We start from the raw sequence: 15557 nt of genomic DNA, 5'->3' as shown, positions 1-15557 counted from the left end.
AATATTGACTAACCTCATCAATAACCCCATTTCTGTCTTGCAACTCTATAGTAGCTCTATCATGTCCTCTGTATACATACTTATATAAATATTTTATATATGTAATGGTAGAGCATACTTCTATGTTAATATGGGCTTTGTACCTCAAAGAGAGAAAAGGGTTATATGGAACAACCCATCGACTATCCACCCTATGATCCTTTACTTGGATGAAACTACCATCATCTCGTTGCATGTAAGTTGGATACACATTGTCATCAACGCTAGTAGTCTCGTAAAATTTTCGAGGATATGTTTGGAACTTCCATTAACCATGCAAGGAGAGCGAATATTCAATTCACCACATGGTCCATGGACATTGTAATGACTAATTATGCTATGCAACTCTGGAAACATCACCTTGTCCGGAAGTTCAGCACATACCAACATATCATAGTGAGGGATCTTGATCGGTTTACATCCACTTTCCAATATCAATAATATATGTGCAGTGTGTATGTGTGTGTGTGTACATGCATGCGCTCTTATGAAGTGTAAATAAGGGGAAATAAGTGGGCACTGCTAAAGGATGATCAATTATATGAAATGATATTACTATACACAAAGCCTATGCTTATGAGGGATATCATTACTCTAGTAAGGATAATTACTCTTTGAGTGGTGATACTGTTTATTAAATACTTCATTTTAAAGGATGAACACTTTAAAAAAAACAACTCTCAACTTACATACAAACTTTATACTCACAAACCCCCGTAAAATACATACTCTCCCTTTCTCTCTCTCTCTCTCTCTCTCTCACACACACACACACACACACACACACACACAATTTCAAATACATGGGTGCGTGTATGTGGGTGTGTGCATATATGCATGTATGTGTGTACATACATATAAACACACTCTATGTTCAAATAACACACACACATACACACTCTATGCCCTCAATTAGATGGGGTTTAGTTTTACCCCAGCTTGCCTACTCTCATGTGTATATACATATGTGCACCATGAACGTGTGGGTTTGTGTGTGTATGTGGGTGTGTGCATATATATACACGTGTGCTTGTGTATGTACACGTGTGGGTGTGTGTGTTTGTGTGTATGTGTGTGTACATGCATGCACTCTTATGAAGTGTAAATAAGGCGAAGGAAGTGGGCACTGCTAAAGGATGATTAATTATATGAAATGATATTACTATACACAAAGCCTATGCATATGAGGATATGATTTGTCAAAATTACTCTAGTAAGGATAATTACTCTTTGAGTGGTGATACTGTTTATTAAATACTTCATTTTAAGAACTTTTAACATATTTAAAAAACTATCTAAATCTTCAACATATTTAAAAAACTATCTAAATCTCACACCCACACATGCACACACCACACAATTAAAGAACTTGAATAGCACTTGCTATTCAAGTTAATAAAATTTCTAAAGAACTTTCAACATATTAAAAAAACTATCCAAATCTTCACACCCACACACGCACACACCACACAATTAAAAAACTTGAATAGCACTTGCTATTCAAGTTTTTAATTTTTTTAAAGAACTTTCAACATATTTAAAAAACTATCTAAATCTTCACACCCACACGCACACACCACATAATTAAAAAACTTGAATAGCACTTGCTATTCAAATTAATAATTTTTTTAAAAGAACTTTCAACATATTTAAAAAACTATCTAAATCTTCACACCCCCCCACACACACACCACACAATTAAAAAACTTGAATAGCAATTAATAAATTTTAACATTTTAAAAAATTTAACATTTAAAAAAACAAAAAACAATTAAAAACCCACCCACACACCCACCAAAATAAACTCTCTCTCTCTCTCTCTCTCTCTCTCACACACACACACACACACACACACACACAATTTTAAATACTCTCTCTCTCTCTCTCTCTCTCTCACACACACACACACACACACACACACACATCACATTTTGACTTAAAAAAATAATAAAAGAAACTTAGAAAATATTTTTGGGGCTAAAGGAAGATAAGCTTAAAGATTCAAATTTTTGGCCTAAAAATGAAAGAAGATTAATTTCTCGCACATGTTAACAAGATGAAAGGCATAATGAATCAACTTGCAAGCACTGGTGCAACATTGGAAGAGAAGCATGCAATAGCAATCCTTCTCAAAAGCATGACATTGAAGAGTATGGTCATTAGTGGCTACTCTCAAGAGCCTTCTAGAACCAACATTCATAGTAGCAGGAATAGAAGTGGCTCTTATGGAGAAAGAACAAAGGCACAAAAGCAAGCTACATCAACAACAATAGGAGAAAGCAAAGCCTTCTTCTCAAGAGGAGGACCAAACTACAAAGGAGGAGCCAGAAGAAAAGTCACGTGTCACTATTGTGAGAAGGTAGGAGACATGGCTAAGGATTTGATGGTATAAGAGGCATGCCTAGGAGGCCAACATAATGGTCAATAAAGAACGAAACAATAACGAGGCTTCCCCTAAAAGAAGCAATCTGAAACAACTCTTCGTAATTGTAACCCTAATCTCATGAGCATTAGCCTCAACAAAAATTATACATAGAGAAGAGTGCACATTTTAATTAAACTAAGGTTAATTGGGTTACTCTAGCAATGTATAAATTTAGGAGTTAACTTGATGTATGATTGGATGCATGTGGGAGTGGCTGAGCGCATGGAAAAGAAGTGGATGCATGAGGTCTAAAGTTAAGTTGCATGGGATATTATGTGCTAATAACCTTGAGTTAACTAGGGGAACATGCAAAGTGGCCATCCATCATTTTTAACTATATTAAGTTCCCTTTTGCTTTTGCAAAATCCATGAATTTTTCTCTTTAAGGAGAGGAGAGTACTTTTTCCATAGATTTCAGTGCTGCAATTGTTCTTTGGTCACATGATTATATTACCTAGGCTCAAAAAGGGTACAAGATTCACTTACAAGCTAATTTTCAAGGTATAATTAGACCCTTAAATATTCAAGGTATAATTTTCAAGGTATAATTAGACCCTTAAATATTCAAAGTTTATAATTTCTCTCATTTTTGTGCATTTTAATTGTCTATTCCATGATTTGGATTAAATTAAATTAATGGGTTCCTAACTTTTGCACAATCCCCAAGAACAAGTTCTCTAAGGTCAAAAATTTGACCTTCAATGTACATAACCTTTATTATTAATAAGGAGACTTGAATAGATTTCCTCGTTGCATAGTATAATAGTAAAATCAAGGGTTAGGATAGGTTAATTTAAGACCTAATAAAAGTTTAATATTTAAATAATTTATGAGTAGCCTTAGATTAAATAATTTATGAGTAGCCTTAGATTAAATAATTCCTAGAGAGAGAAAATTAGCCTAGGTGCTCTAGTTGAGGGGTATCCAAACTTAGGATAAACTTTAGATTGTTGGAATTAGGGTTGCAGGAATGCACACACAACTTCAAGAAGATGAGGAAGCTTGAGCACAACACAGTAGTGTATTATGAGTGCCAAAAATGAAAGATAACAAGCCCTAGAAGATAATGGGCGTATATACAATGCACGGGGGAAAAAACCTCCTAGTGAGGGAAAAAGTGCCCCGGCGGTCCTAAGTGTGTTCACACACATCACTACTATAATATGGTAACATAGATTAGTATGTGAAAGGTTGAGTTTAATTAGGAAGATTAGATACAAGTTATGAATTAGGGATACCCCACATGTAGAGAGAGAAGGAGAAAATAAAAGTGTAGAGAGAGAAGGAGAAGTAAGGAGAAGGGCATCACCCCAAACTTATTAGAAGAATTGTTAGATTTAAAAATTAGATTTTCTTTTTAGGAAAAATTAAGGTGAAAAGGTAGGTAATAATTCTAGAAAGACAATTGTCTAAAAAGTGTTAGAGAGAGAGAGAGAGAGAGAGAGAGAGAGAGAGAGAGAGAGAGAGAGAGAGAGAGAGAGAGAGAGAGAGCTTACCTACATGCATTAGATATGCACGGATGAACTAGGGGTTATGATAGTCAAAAACCATATGTTTACTTTCAAAAATCAAAATGTGACAAGTGGGATAGATCTGGATAAATCTCTGTAAGGCAAAATATTTTTAAAGACAGAAATTCCTAATTTCTCCATAAATCAAACACATTAGAAGCACCTTATCTGTGTAGATAAAGAGTAAAACCATATCCTAAATCTTGGAAGAGAAATTGTTAAACAAAAGTCCTATGTGTAATAATGTACACAAATTAAATGACCCTTCGAAATAGATTAATTCCATAGGATAGAAAAGGGTAAAGTTAATTAAAGATTTCTTAGGAAAGGTAGGAACCTAGTCTTATGTGCAAAGAAAAGTGACTAAAATACTCTTAAAGATTTTCAACATCAAGATAAAGCCTAGATAAGAGAAGTAAATAGATGACCTTAGAATTATAAAAGGAATGTCTTGAGAAGACCTTGCTAGAATTTATGCAGCTAGAAAGAATTTATGCAGCTCAATTGACTAGAGAGCTGGAACGAATTTGACTTGCTTGGTCGAAGTTTCGAGTGGGGATTAACAATAGGTATAATGCTTTGTTAAAAGTTGTACTTCCCATGTCTTATTTGAATCCACCATAGACATTTCTTCATCCATGGCTGTATCCAAATTTGCATGCTCAACAACATCCTCAAAACATGTGGGTTCAGTATCTTGCACAACCTTCGCCATATATGCATAATGGTGAGATACAAATCCATCACATACATCAATCTTTAAACACGGTTTTTCACCCTATTCGACTTGCGTAGTGTTAGATTTGTCCTTGGTAGTCCTTGCAGCCTCCCTTACACTAGGTGTTTTAATAGCTGGAATCTTAAACTCCTTGTCAAGGCTTTACTTTGAGCCACTAGACTCTCCATCAACAAATGAATGCCTTGCTAAAATGTCAGGCATACCAAGGGCCTCTAGTCCTTGAATGCGAGTGGCATTCTCTTTAGGCACCTCTAGAGGCTCCTCGTTGTCTCCTTTGACATAGTCCGAAAATCCTTTACCCATCAAAAAATTGGTCATTTTGTACTTCCAAGCATAGAAGTTGTTCTCGTCTAGCTTCTCACTAAGAATCTGATTGATTCTATGAGATATGTTTTCTTATAACAACTAGAAACCTAAAAATAGACAATTTTTGTATGCAACTTGTAACATAATAGTCACTTTTGTGACTGCCGTAGCACAACTTGTATATCACCAGGGTACATGTACATACACCCAAGATAAAAAATACATGTGTAAACACTATTTACACTCCCAAAATACACTGTTGCACTGTAATATCAAGTTTTGAGTAGAGATAGTTATTAAGTAAAAGTTCTTGGAACTCACCAAAAACACCTTCAATGATTGAGCAGAGACCGAAACGTGCTCAAAGCACAATTAAAATCATAAAACTTCAATACAAAGTACTTTTCACCTTATAAGCACCTCCACACTTGCAAAGATAGCTCCTCAATCAGAGATGTGTGGCTCTCGAAGAGCTACCCAGGGAGTGTCGTACCTAAACAAGAAGGGGAAGAGATGATGATGCTTTTACTCATGTATTGCTTCCTTTGCCTACCACTCATCTCCTTGAACCTGGCTCTAATACCATCAAAATATTGGGGGAGGAGAGAGAGCTTAAGATCTTGCAAGCGCGCACACACACTCACACAACAATGGATAACACACACACAAAGATGGAAGGTTGAAATATCCTTCTTCTTCTTACTCTCAAAAGAAGGCTACAAAAGATAAGTGAAAACCTAACATAAGTACTATGTACAAGAGGTCCATAATGAACACGCTAAATAGGTGAGCTGGCAAGATAAGTATGCCATAACTTGATGGGTGGACTATGTGGGTGTAGTCTAACTGTAGAATTACTAGCAAAGTTCTATCGTGTTGGCTACCAAATGCACCGATGATGTAAATGTGGAATTGTCACCCAAGCACGTCGTGAGTGTCAGCTCTAGTTGAGCTTGACATCTCAACATTGAAGTGCCAAAATCAGCCCCCCCTAAGCCCATGCCTTACTATGCTGCCATGTGTATACTTTTCCTTATAGATCTCCAAAAAGTGTAAATGCACTTTTTCTTGAAACATTTTCCAAACCAATATCTTGCACACCTCTTGGACCACATAGACCCTTTCACAACTTTTCGACGAAAATCAAAGATTTTTGCAAATTGTTTTACTAGTCTTATTGTCTTTCATTTCGTCTTCAGTCGCAATACTAATCATTTTTATTGGTTAGCCACTTTAGGTTTAATATTCTTCACCATTTTCTTTTGAGAATCACCCACCCATGGAAAAGTGGTAAATCTTGAGCCATATCACCCCAATTGGCAAAACCAAAGGTGCCTGAAATGGGCTCCTCTCTTTCAGCTTTCACAAAAGAGAGGTGAGCTCTCTTCTTCTTTTGCAAGCTTATACAAGTTTTTCCTTTATTGCACCCTTGGTTGCTAGGTTTAGTTTTAGCTTAGGTTTATCTCTATGCATAGGCTCTTGCAAGCTCTATGCGGCGTAGGCTCTATGCATAGGCTTTATGCATAAGTCTCAATGCGCCCATGTCCAATGGCTCAACATCCATTGCAGTGATATTCTCACTATCCACTTCAAAACAATTGACATCAAGATCCATTTATTTTAAGGCAAGTTTTTTCCATTTTTCTAGTATTTTTTTGTAAAGATACTCACTCATGCTCCACCATCTAGGATTACAATTGCTTGATATCCGTTATGGTAGATAGGAATGCTACCAATGCCATCATTTTCATAGTAATGTCCCAATTGATCGATTAGAATTTGGATGAATCTAGGAGCATTACTATCCTCTCAAAAAGGTTGTGAGAGTTGTCGACCTCTGTGTCATTTCCCGGTTTAACATGTGGTATTAAAATCCCTTCTATCCAACCATTATTTGATATCCCTGCAGAATGTAGAATTCCTACAAAAGCAAAGGCCTAATTGGAATTTTTACCTATAGTCTCACATTTGTGTGCTCGTCTATAGGCTCATGTATGTCATCTGGTGAGCTAGACTCGTGTCATGCCTCGTAGACGCATGTCTTATATGGGTTTACACCTTTGAGCTATGCTTGTTGGCTCACATCTCATGTCGTGGGCTTAGGCTCATATGTAGTTAGGCTCACATACTTTTTTATGAAATAGGAACATGGCTTTTTTTTAATAAAATAGGCACGGATTCCAAGTAACACATAGGGTTTTGGGTCTACACCATGGTTAGTGTGAGCAATTAATTATACAAGTTAATGCTCCAATAATTATAAAGGATAAAAATTTTCCTTAGATATTTTTACTAGTGTAGAGATTATATAACAAGAAATCTTGATAGGACATGAGTAGATGTATCCTCATAATTCTTTATAGGACATGAGTAGGCGTGTCCTTATAATTCTTCAAAGAGGAAATTGTAATTGAATGGTAAAATATTAGGTTTTACTTATCTCTCTAAACCTTTGTCTGTAGGCTCACATCTATAGGCTCATGACTCTAAACTCACAGCTCACATCTCTAGCCTCATGGGTCACGTTTCATGCCTCAAATCTCCAAGCTCATGGTTCTTCATGTATTTAGGCTCACGCCCTATTAGGACATCTGCTAGACTTATGCCTTTTTTCACAAGATTATAGGCTCACATCGTCTAGCTTAAGAGATAGTTTGGCCTAGTTTTTAGATTTTTTTAGATTTTTAAGACTTGGTGGGGAGTGATTAAGGTTCCTAATCCTAGTTTATAATGGTTATACAAGTGATTGATTGTTTTTTTATTGACTTTGGTTGATTTTACATCCTCTAAGCTACCAATTCTAGCAAAGCAAGAATACAAATTATGAAATACATGAACATCTACCAGACTTGCATCTTTTTTCCACGAGAATGTAGGCTCACATCTCCCAACCCGAGAGATGGTTTGGCCTAGTTTTTAGATTTTTTTAAGAATTTTAGACTTGATGGGGAGTGATTAAGGTTCTTCATGCTAGTTTATGATGGTTATACAAGTGATTCATTGTTTTTAATTGATTTTGGTTGATTTTACATGCTCTAAGCTACCAATTTTGACAAAGCAAGAATAAAAATGATGAAATACATGAATAAAAATCATAAATTTCTCACTCTAATTCACATCAATGGAACTTCGGATGTGCTAGATTTGTTGTGTTCTTCAAAATCATGCAAATCACTAAAAAATAAGGGGTTTACCCTTCCAAATTATGTACATAGAATGACATAATGCAAACAAGCTTTTTTTAAAGAACATAACAAATCTAGCACATCCGAAGTTCCAAAAATATGTGTTTTTTAAAGTGTGACCTCTAATCAACATTGGGCAATATTGGGTGACCCCAACAGCTTAGAATAGATGAAAAAATAGAGCTAACTAGTTCTCGTTTTTGGCGGCACCAAATATGTTCATGTCAAGAGGTTTTTCCTTCGTCTATGCCAATGCAAATGTCATTTGGTCTTACCTTTGAGCTAAAAATGTAAATTCCCAATGTGGGTGTGATAGCCCATCCACCACCACGTCCTCACTTTATAACATGCTAAAAGGGTGTATGATCAAGCTATGAAGCAATGGGTCTAAATCTACAACTTAGATAGGCACCCATAATGGTGCAATGGAATACTTACAATCATTCCGCTCCTCCAAGAGCATGTGGTAGCATGCTAGAGAATCCCTTGTGAATGTACTTCACTCCTATAATTATGAGATTAGATATTTTATAAATAATAGGCCACTTATAAGGGGTTCAGTCAGGTGTAGTTTAAGAGCATGTGAATAAATATGGCCCTATATGTCAGTTTTTCTCATAAGGCATCACACTCTTCCATTGCTTTTTATTCTTGTAAAATTAAGTCTTTCTATTCTTGTAAAATTAAGTCTTTCTCTTCTTCTCTACTCTATCCTTATGCTTGTGTAGCTACCATAGCTATGAGAGAATAGTGTGTGCCTACTCCCAAGGAACTACTTATGCTTACTTCTCTACTCTATCCTTGTGCTTATGTAGCTACCATAGGTGTGAGAGAGAGGAGTGTCTGCCTATCCCCACCAATGAACTACAACTTAGCCAGTGTGATAATGGATTGGGATGAGTACAACAATGTAGATATCTCTCTAAAAGAAGAGCAGGTTGCATCCATTATGGCACATTGGTAAGCTCCCATGACATGTTTTGCTTGCTCTTGTTTTCTATTGTGAATGTGTTTAGGAGGATCAAAAAGGGCCATAAATTGTTTGGCAGCACCACTATGTCCAGGAGCACTAAATATTATACTTCTAATTTTGTCTCTAGAGCATTTCATAGCCCAGTGTGGTGAGTGATGTGTGTACTTCTTGAAAAGGTGTGTGAAGAATAAGAAGAGAAAAATATAGAAAAACTATCTTTCTATATACTTCATATTATTTTACCTAGATCTATTATGGATCTAGTTATTAGTTATTTTTTTAATATTAGAGCATGCTAGGAGCTAGATGCATTTAGAATGCATATTTGCATACATTAGTTGTAAAAACGTAAGAGACTTTTTTATTTCTAAGAAAAAGGTTCAGATAAGCCTAGAGCCTAGATCTACTTTTTTGTTTGATTGTTATTGCTTTTCTTGCAATAGAGTAGATCGATTGGTTAGGAAAGATTAATCAAGAAAAAACTAATCAACGGATTTAGAAATACTAATCAAGTAAAAAAACACAAAAAACAAAGTATTTAGTATTTAGAAAAAAAACACACAAAAATCACAAGAAACGCTTGATTGTAGCTTAAATTTACTAATCCACTAGTTTTCATGCTTAATAGAGTCAAGATATGAAAAATTAAAAATGGATAGATATATGTGGTGAATTGGGTCTCATTAAGTTTAGAATCATAATCCATATATGTAGGAGAACCAAACTAGATACTTACAAGCTACAGAAATCATCAAAATCACCCAAAAAGATCAAATCTACAAGTTGCTTGGTTTTTCATGATCGTGAAAATCATTTTTCAAACTATGAAAATCTTTGCAAGATTCCTGTTTGTGATTGTAGGGATTACATGGCCAAGAACAAGGCTTGAGACTAGATAACCTTATCCAAAAATCATAGTTTCTCATGCCATGAATATTGAGAGTTCTTCACAACCATGAAAAAGAGTTTTTCACATCGTACTTCATGGTGTTTACATTTTTGACACCCTAAAAAACTAGAGTAAAAAACTAGAGTTGTTTATTCTACGATTAGTCAAATATCATGTGACACTTGTGCATATGGGATGGCCTTAGACTTTACTACATATAGAGAGCATGGGTGAGGGAGAACTCAATTCCCCTTTAGCCCAAGTTGTGGAGTCCATCTTATGTTATTTCCCTTTGGATAGGATTAAGTTTTGTGTTATCTCCCTTGGAATTGAGTCCATCTTGTGTTGTTTCCCTTTGAATAGGATTAAGCCTTGTACCTTCCTCTCTTATCTTAGAGGTTAAGGTATCTCCTTTTAGGGTTTGCTTAGTGTTGAGTAAGGTCTTCTTGTTTCTCATGAGAGAACTAGGATGCATGCTCACTCTTGAGAACTCCCCATGTGTGCGAGCATGTGGTTGAGAGCTTGAGTGTGGGGTTTCCATATTCTCATTACCATGTGTGCTTATCATTTGCTTGAGCTGAGGCTTGTGAGAGGTGGATATGAAGTAAGAGTGTGTGGTGAGAGTGAGTGTGGCGTGAGTGTTGAGTTGCTTTCCATTTCATTAATTAGGTTCATTTCTCTTGTTACCTTATTTCCATAGATTAGGTTATTCATCATTCATTCATCTAGATCACACAATGGAGATTTTTGCAAATTCTTTATTATTTATTCTTTGATTGAGGGATTGGGTGAGAGACAAGTTCTTTGAGCACCTCCCATGTGTATTCCATCGACCTGCGAATGCTTGGATTAGAGAGCACCTTACTAGTAGCTTAACACATGCTAGGAACATAAAAAGAAAGTTCAAGAGACCATGCTTAGGATTGTCAAATATCTAATTGGATCACCTATTGTGATTGAACCATATAATATCAAATCCATAAAAGTAACCCAAACACAAAAAGAAGAGGAGAACCAATTTCCCTTTCAAGAGGTACTACTTATCGAAACCATTCCTTTGAAACATGGGAAAAAGTCAACAAAGGTAGAATTTACAAATGATAATGCAAGCCAAAATTTATGAATAATAATGCAAGACAAAATTTGCTAGAGAGAAAAGTTGAAACACCTTGGTATAGATCTATATTAAAACACCTCAGTAAATATCTATATTGGGAGATACACTCTTACCATGATGATGTAGCTTCCATATTTGCATGCCTATGGTCTAAACCCAAAAGACCTAAAAGGCTACATAGAAGGGTGTTCTAATGCCACATGTGAACATTCAAAGTGTTGGATATCAATGCTCTACCCTCATATTGTATTGTCTAAGCACCAACTAGCTCATGTTTGTATAGACCCCATAATGAGGAGTAGCCATGATTGAGCATCCCGAGAGCCCGACATCCCTATTCATATGGGAAGGTGGCCTATGATGCTAAATGGTTTAGAGATGTCTTGGATTAGATTTGGCACACTATCAAATAGGCTACATGCTGCACTCGACCGTTAACTCATACTGGTCCACACATGGAGTAGGTAGACTTTATTCTTGGATCATTGGACACCCTATCTTGACATTTCGAGGCTCAAACGAGGCCCAAGATGAGCCTAGATGGTTGCGGATGGTGGAACCAACCATGACCGCAAACCTATGTGGTCATGTCAGGGCCGCCTACGAATACGACCTATATATAGATACATGGCCAACTCCTTCTCCACACAACTCATCAATGTGAGTTAACTCCCTAACTTTCTACTCATAATAGTCTCCGTCTTAGTAATTCCAACAGAGCCACATTGAATCTCCCTTCACTTCGAGGCACATAGAGAATCTAAATCCCTTCGTCTCCAAGCTTGGACAAGATCGGTAGCAAGTGGTACATGGCTGATGTATGCATCCCTTATTGGTGATGGATGAACATCAACACGAATGATGGTGTCCCAAAGCTCATAGGAGGAAAGAACAGTCTTAAGCTTGAACTTCTAAAGATGTTGAACATGTCTCCATAGCTGCAGAAGCATGGACCTTGTTTATAGAGCCAGTACAAGACCACAAATCCCTTAAGGATTCATAATCTTAAAAATAACCTTCAACAAGAGAAATTGAATGAAGGTGAAATGGTAGGCATTTCTCACCAAAATCAAAGATCTCTATTACTAGATGGATGTAATTGGCGTCTGCACTCTCCTCAAACCTCACTCGTCAAGTTTTGTCGCCTAAGTATGATACTTTTATTACATTTTTTAATGTTGGTGTCAGGTCTATTCCTCTCACATTCGAGGAGTTTAGCTTATTACTTCGGGATGAGGATACAACTAGTTCGTAAACCTAAGCCTCATCATCAACACTACCTAAATCCACAAACATAAGTAGTGCTTCCTCGCAAGCTCATGCCAATAAGGATACCAGATTTCTAATTCCATCAAAGAAGGTAACTCCGCCAAGAAGGATACCAGATCTCTAATTCCACCAATAAAGGTAACTCCACCAAAAAGGATACCAAATCTCTAATTCCACCAAAGAAGGTAACTCCACCGCGAAAATTATTATCAAGACATTGTAAAAAGCATCAAAAGATGAGTGGACAAACAGTTTCTTGTACCTCAAAACAAGGGTGGAAATCCAATTTAGCTACCTCATCAATGCTCTAGGCCACACACCCAATGCAAATCTCAAGAGTATAAAAACAAGGGTACAAAACTACCAACTCTTCATGAAAACTTGGCAAGAGCCCGACCAGAACCTCTACCAACTCAAACATTGTGGGTGCCAATTGCAACAAGAAAGCTTAGGGATACTATGAATATAGTGCCGAAGTGTGGGTTCCAAAGAAATCCACATGACTCCCTAAGAATACACAAAAGAAGAAAACTCGACATCAATGATAGTCCAAGCCAAAAGGTTTAGAAAAGATGGATGCTATCCATGCATACTACATGCTCAAGGGTATCATGAAGGCACTTTCTAAATATGGGTGCCTAAAGAAATATGCAAAAAAAAATCCTCACCACTAAAAGAGCACAAAAGTCTCACATGATGTGGAGACTAAAGCATCATCAAACCAGCCACAAGAACTATCTTCTACCAAAATGGAGGAACCACAAGAACCTTCTTGCACTTAACATGGTCAACTTATCGCCTAATGCCTCACAACTTGATGAGGGGAAGCTTTAACATTCTCACCTACTTCATCCATAAGGGAGTTAACCAAGTGCATAATTGTTGTTGGGGTTGACTGCTACCCCGATCAACCTACTGAGTCTCTCTGGTTATGCACGTAGCAATACACCAGTCTAATATGGAACATACACTGGACGACATAGAAAATAGCTTATTGATTACAAGCATTTGCACAGATGGAAAATGGTTACTTAAGACTGATCAATTCATGTGCATGATCTGATTTGCCACATGAAATACAAGACTTAAAAGACAGATCCATAGGAATGATAGACAAGATGAATATAGAAAAAAAGATAATAGACATGAAAAATATACAGAGATGATACAAAATGATCCTTTGATTAATGAAAAACACGTGGCTCAAAGAATAAACAACTAGCCCCTATACAGAGTTTTGATTATATCTTTATATTGCTTAATGCATAGTTTTTGTGTGGTACAAAGACACCCTTCGTGAGCACGGCTAATTTATAGAAGTAATGACCTAATTAACCGCCTGGACCATAGTGTTAAGTGCGCCAGCTCTGGCATTCCGGTGGCATTCTGGCTCGGGGGTTGTCCAGTTTGGCGATTGTCCGGTGTGGCGGTTGTCCTTCCTATGATAGACGTAAACTGGCCTCCACATTGTTGTTCCGAGCAATCTTAACCCTGACACACTTGGGCACATTCCTGATCCCTCGGGTTTGGGCCATAATGTGCCCTCTCCAGCCAAAGGCAATAGCTCTTCTAATTCTGGTCTTGGTGCTTGGAGAGGGTATGGCACATACGACTGCTTCATTGGTGTAACATCTGAATAGGCTTCGGATAGAATCTGCCTAGGTTCAAAGGGTGTTATTTGCATTAACACCTTGAACATTAGCTTTGGCTTGAGTAGAGGATTCTTGGCTCTTATTAAACCTTTGTACTTTTTGCAGTAGACAAAGACTCAAGAATAGAATCATTAGTGAATGGCTCAAGTGTATCTTGTGTGGTAGAGTGTGACTAACCTCTTGAGTTGGCCGTGGTGGAGATGGGTATGATGTGGACAACTCCTCGGGGGTGAGAGTGTTAGTGGGAAATTCTAAGGGTTGAGAAAGAAGTCTAGAAAATATATAGTCGGCCTGAGATTTGTCATTATTAGTAGGTGGAGCACTTGGATATGGATTAAGTAACTTACTTGCACATCCCCATCTCATCATCATCGTTGCCATGAGCAGGTGGGTTCAGATTGTTCAGGCCCAGTTGAGCTGGGGCTAGGTTTGGGAGGGGCTGCGGTTTAGGGCATGCTGCCAGAAAGGTGTCCATCCTTCTCCAAGCTCAGGGTTCGGGTAAGTTGGTTGCCACAATGGCCGTTGTTGTGAGAATCTGCATGTAGTAACAAGCTTGGCGGATTATTTGGGTGCAATTGCCATGTTGCCGGATTGCTTCTTGGTGCAGGTCCGTGATCTGCGTTCAGGTAGAGGCAAGTTCGGCGTGGAGGGTCACATTCTTGGCCACTTTGATGCCGGCGATGGCCAACTAGATGTCTTCGTGGGTCTCGTTGGGCTTCTTTTGTCGAGTGACGGGCTCTTCCTGCAACCTTGGTTTTGAGCTCATTGATGTGAGCTTGCATCTTCCCCCTATCCTCCATGGCCCGCGGGTGCTGTTCCTTGTAGGCCATCTTCATGGCGGCCATCTTGTCGTAATACAGCTTGTCATAGTTCTTCTAGAGGGCCGTTGCATGGTCTTTCAGGAGGGCCATGGCCGCGAGTCTTCCCTAGAAGTGGTTCCGCCAGAGTATGGCACCATGGCCAGTTGTAGGTTCTGCATGTCGGCTCCTCCGGGTTCAGCTCGGCTCCTTGCCGAGGGCAGCAAGTTTGGCGTTCTTCTTTGTAGTGGGCAAGCTCTTGTTCCATCTGGTCCATCTTCAAGAGGAGGTTGTCATGGCCGGGCGGAGGGGGATGCTCTCAGGGGCGGAGGACTGGGTTGGAGTTGTCGTGTCTGTCAGTACAGCCAATCGCTGTCGGGCGAGTGTTCAGCTTGGCGCTCCGGATTGAGAGGTGCCTTTATCATCCAAGTCAGCATCCTCCTTTGGCTAGATTGCCGCTACATTGGCCAGTGAGGAGAGCAGGCGAAGCTCGTCCACATGAGCTGGTCCTAGAGACGACCGAGGTCGTCTTGCAGAGTGTCGAAGAGCTCGGCCAGGACTTTAGTATCGATCTGGATGTCGATCTGGATGGTACTAGAGGAGGGGCTGGTATGGGCCTTGAGCTGGGCATCCAGGAAGATGATTTGGGATTTAT

The 15557-nt window shown here is 38.2% G+C and overlaps 1 long non-coding RNA gene across 1 annotated transcript in view; it reads left to right on the top strand.

The window, feature by feature from the left end:
- The first annotated feature begins 13920 nt into the window (after positions 1 to 13920).
- Positions 13921 to 15557, top strand: part of LOC147611787 (uncharacterized) — a 35571-nt gene continuing 33934 nt past the window's right edge. The window contains exon 1 of the long non-coding RNA XR_015263589.1: positions 13921 to 14603. This is a non-coding gene — a long non-coding RNA (uncharacterized LOC147611787). The remainder of the gene's footprint in view (positions 14604 to 15557) is intronic.

Source organism: Cibotium barometz, chromosome 46 (genome assembly GCF_041138505.1).
Source record: "Cibotium barometz isolate CiBa-2024 chromosome 46, ASM4113850v1, whole genome shotgun sequence".
Lineage (NCBI taxonomy): Eukaryota > Viridiplantae > Streptophyta > Polypodiopsida > Cyatheales > Cibotiaceae > Cibotium > Cibotium barometz.
The sequence above is the reverse complement of the archived record's forward strand: the minus strand, read 5'-3'. Positions and strand labels throughout refer to the sequence as shown.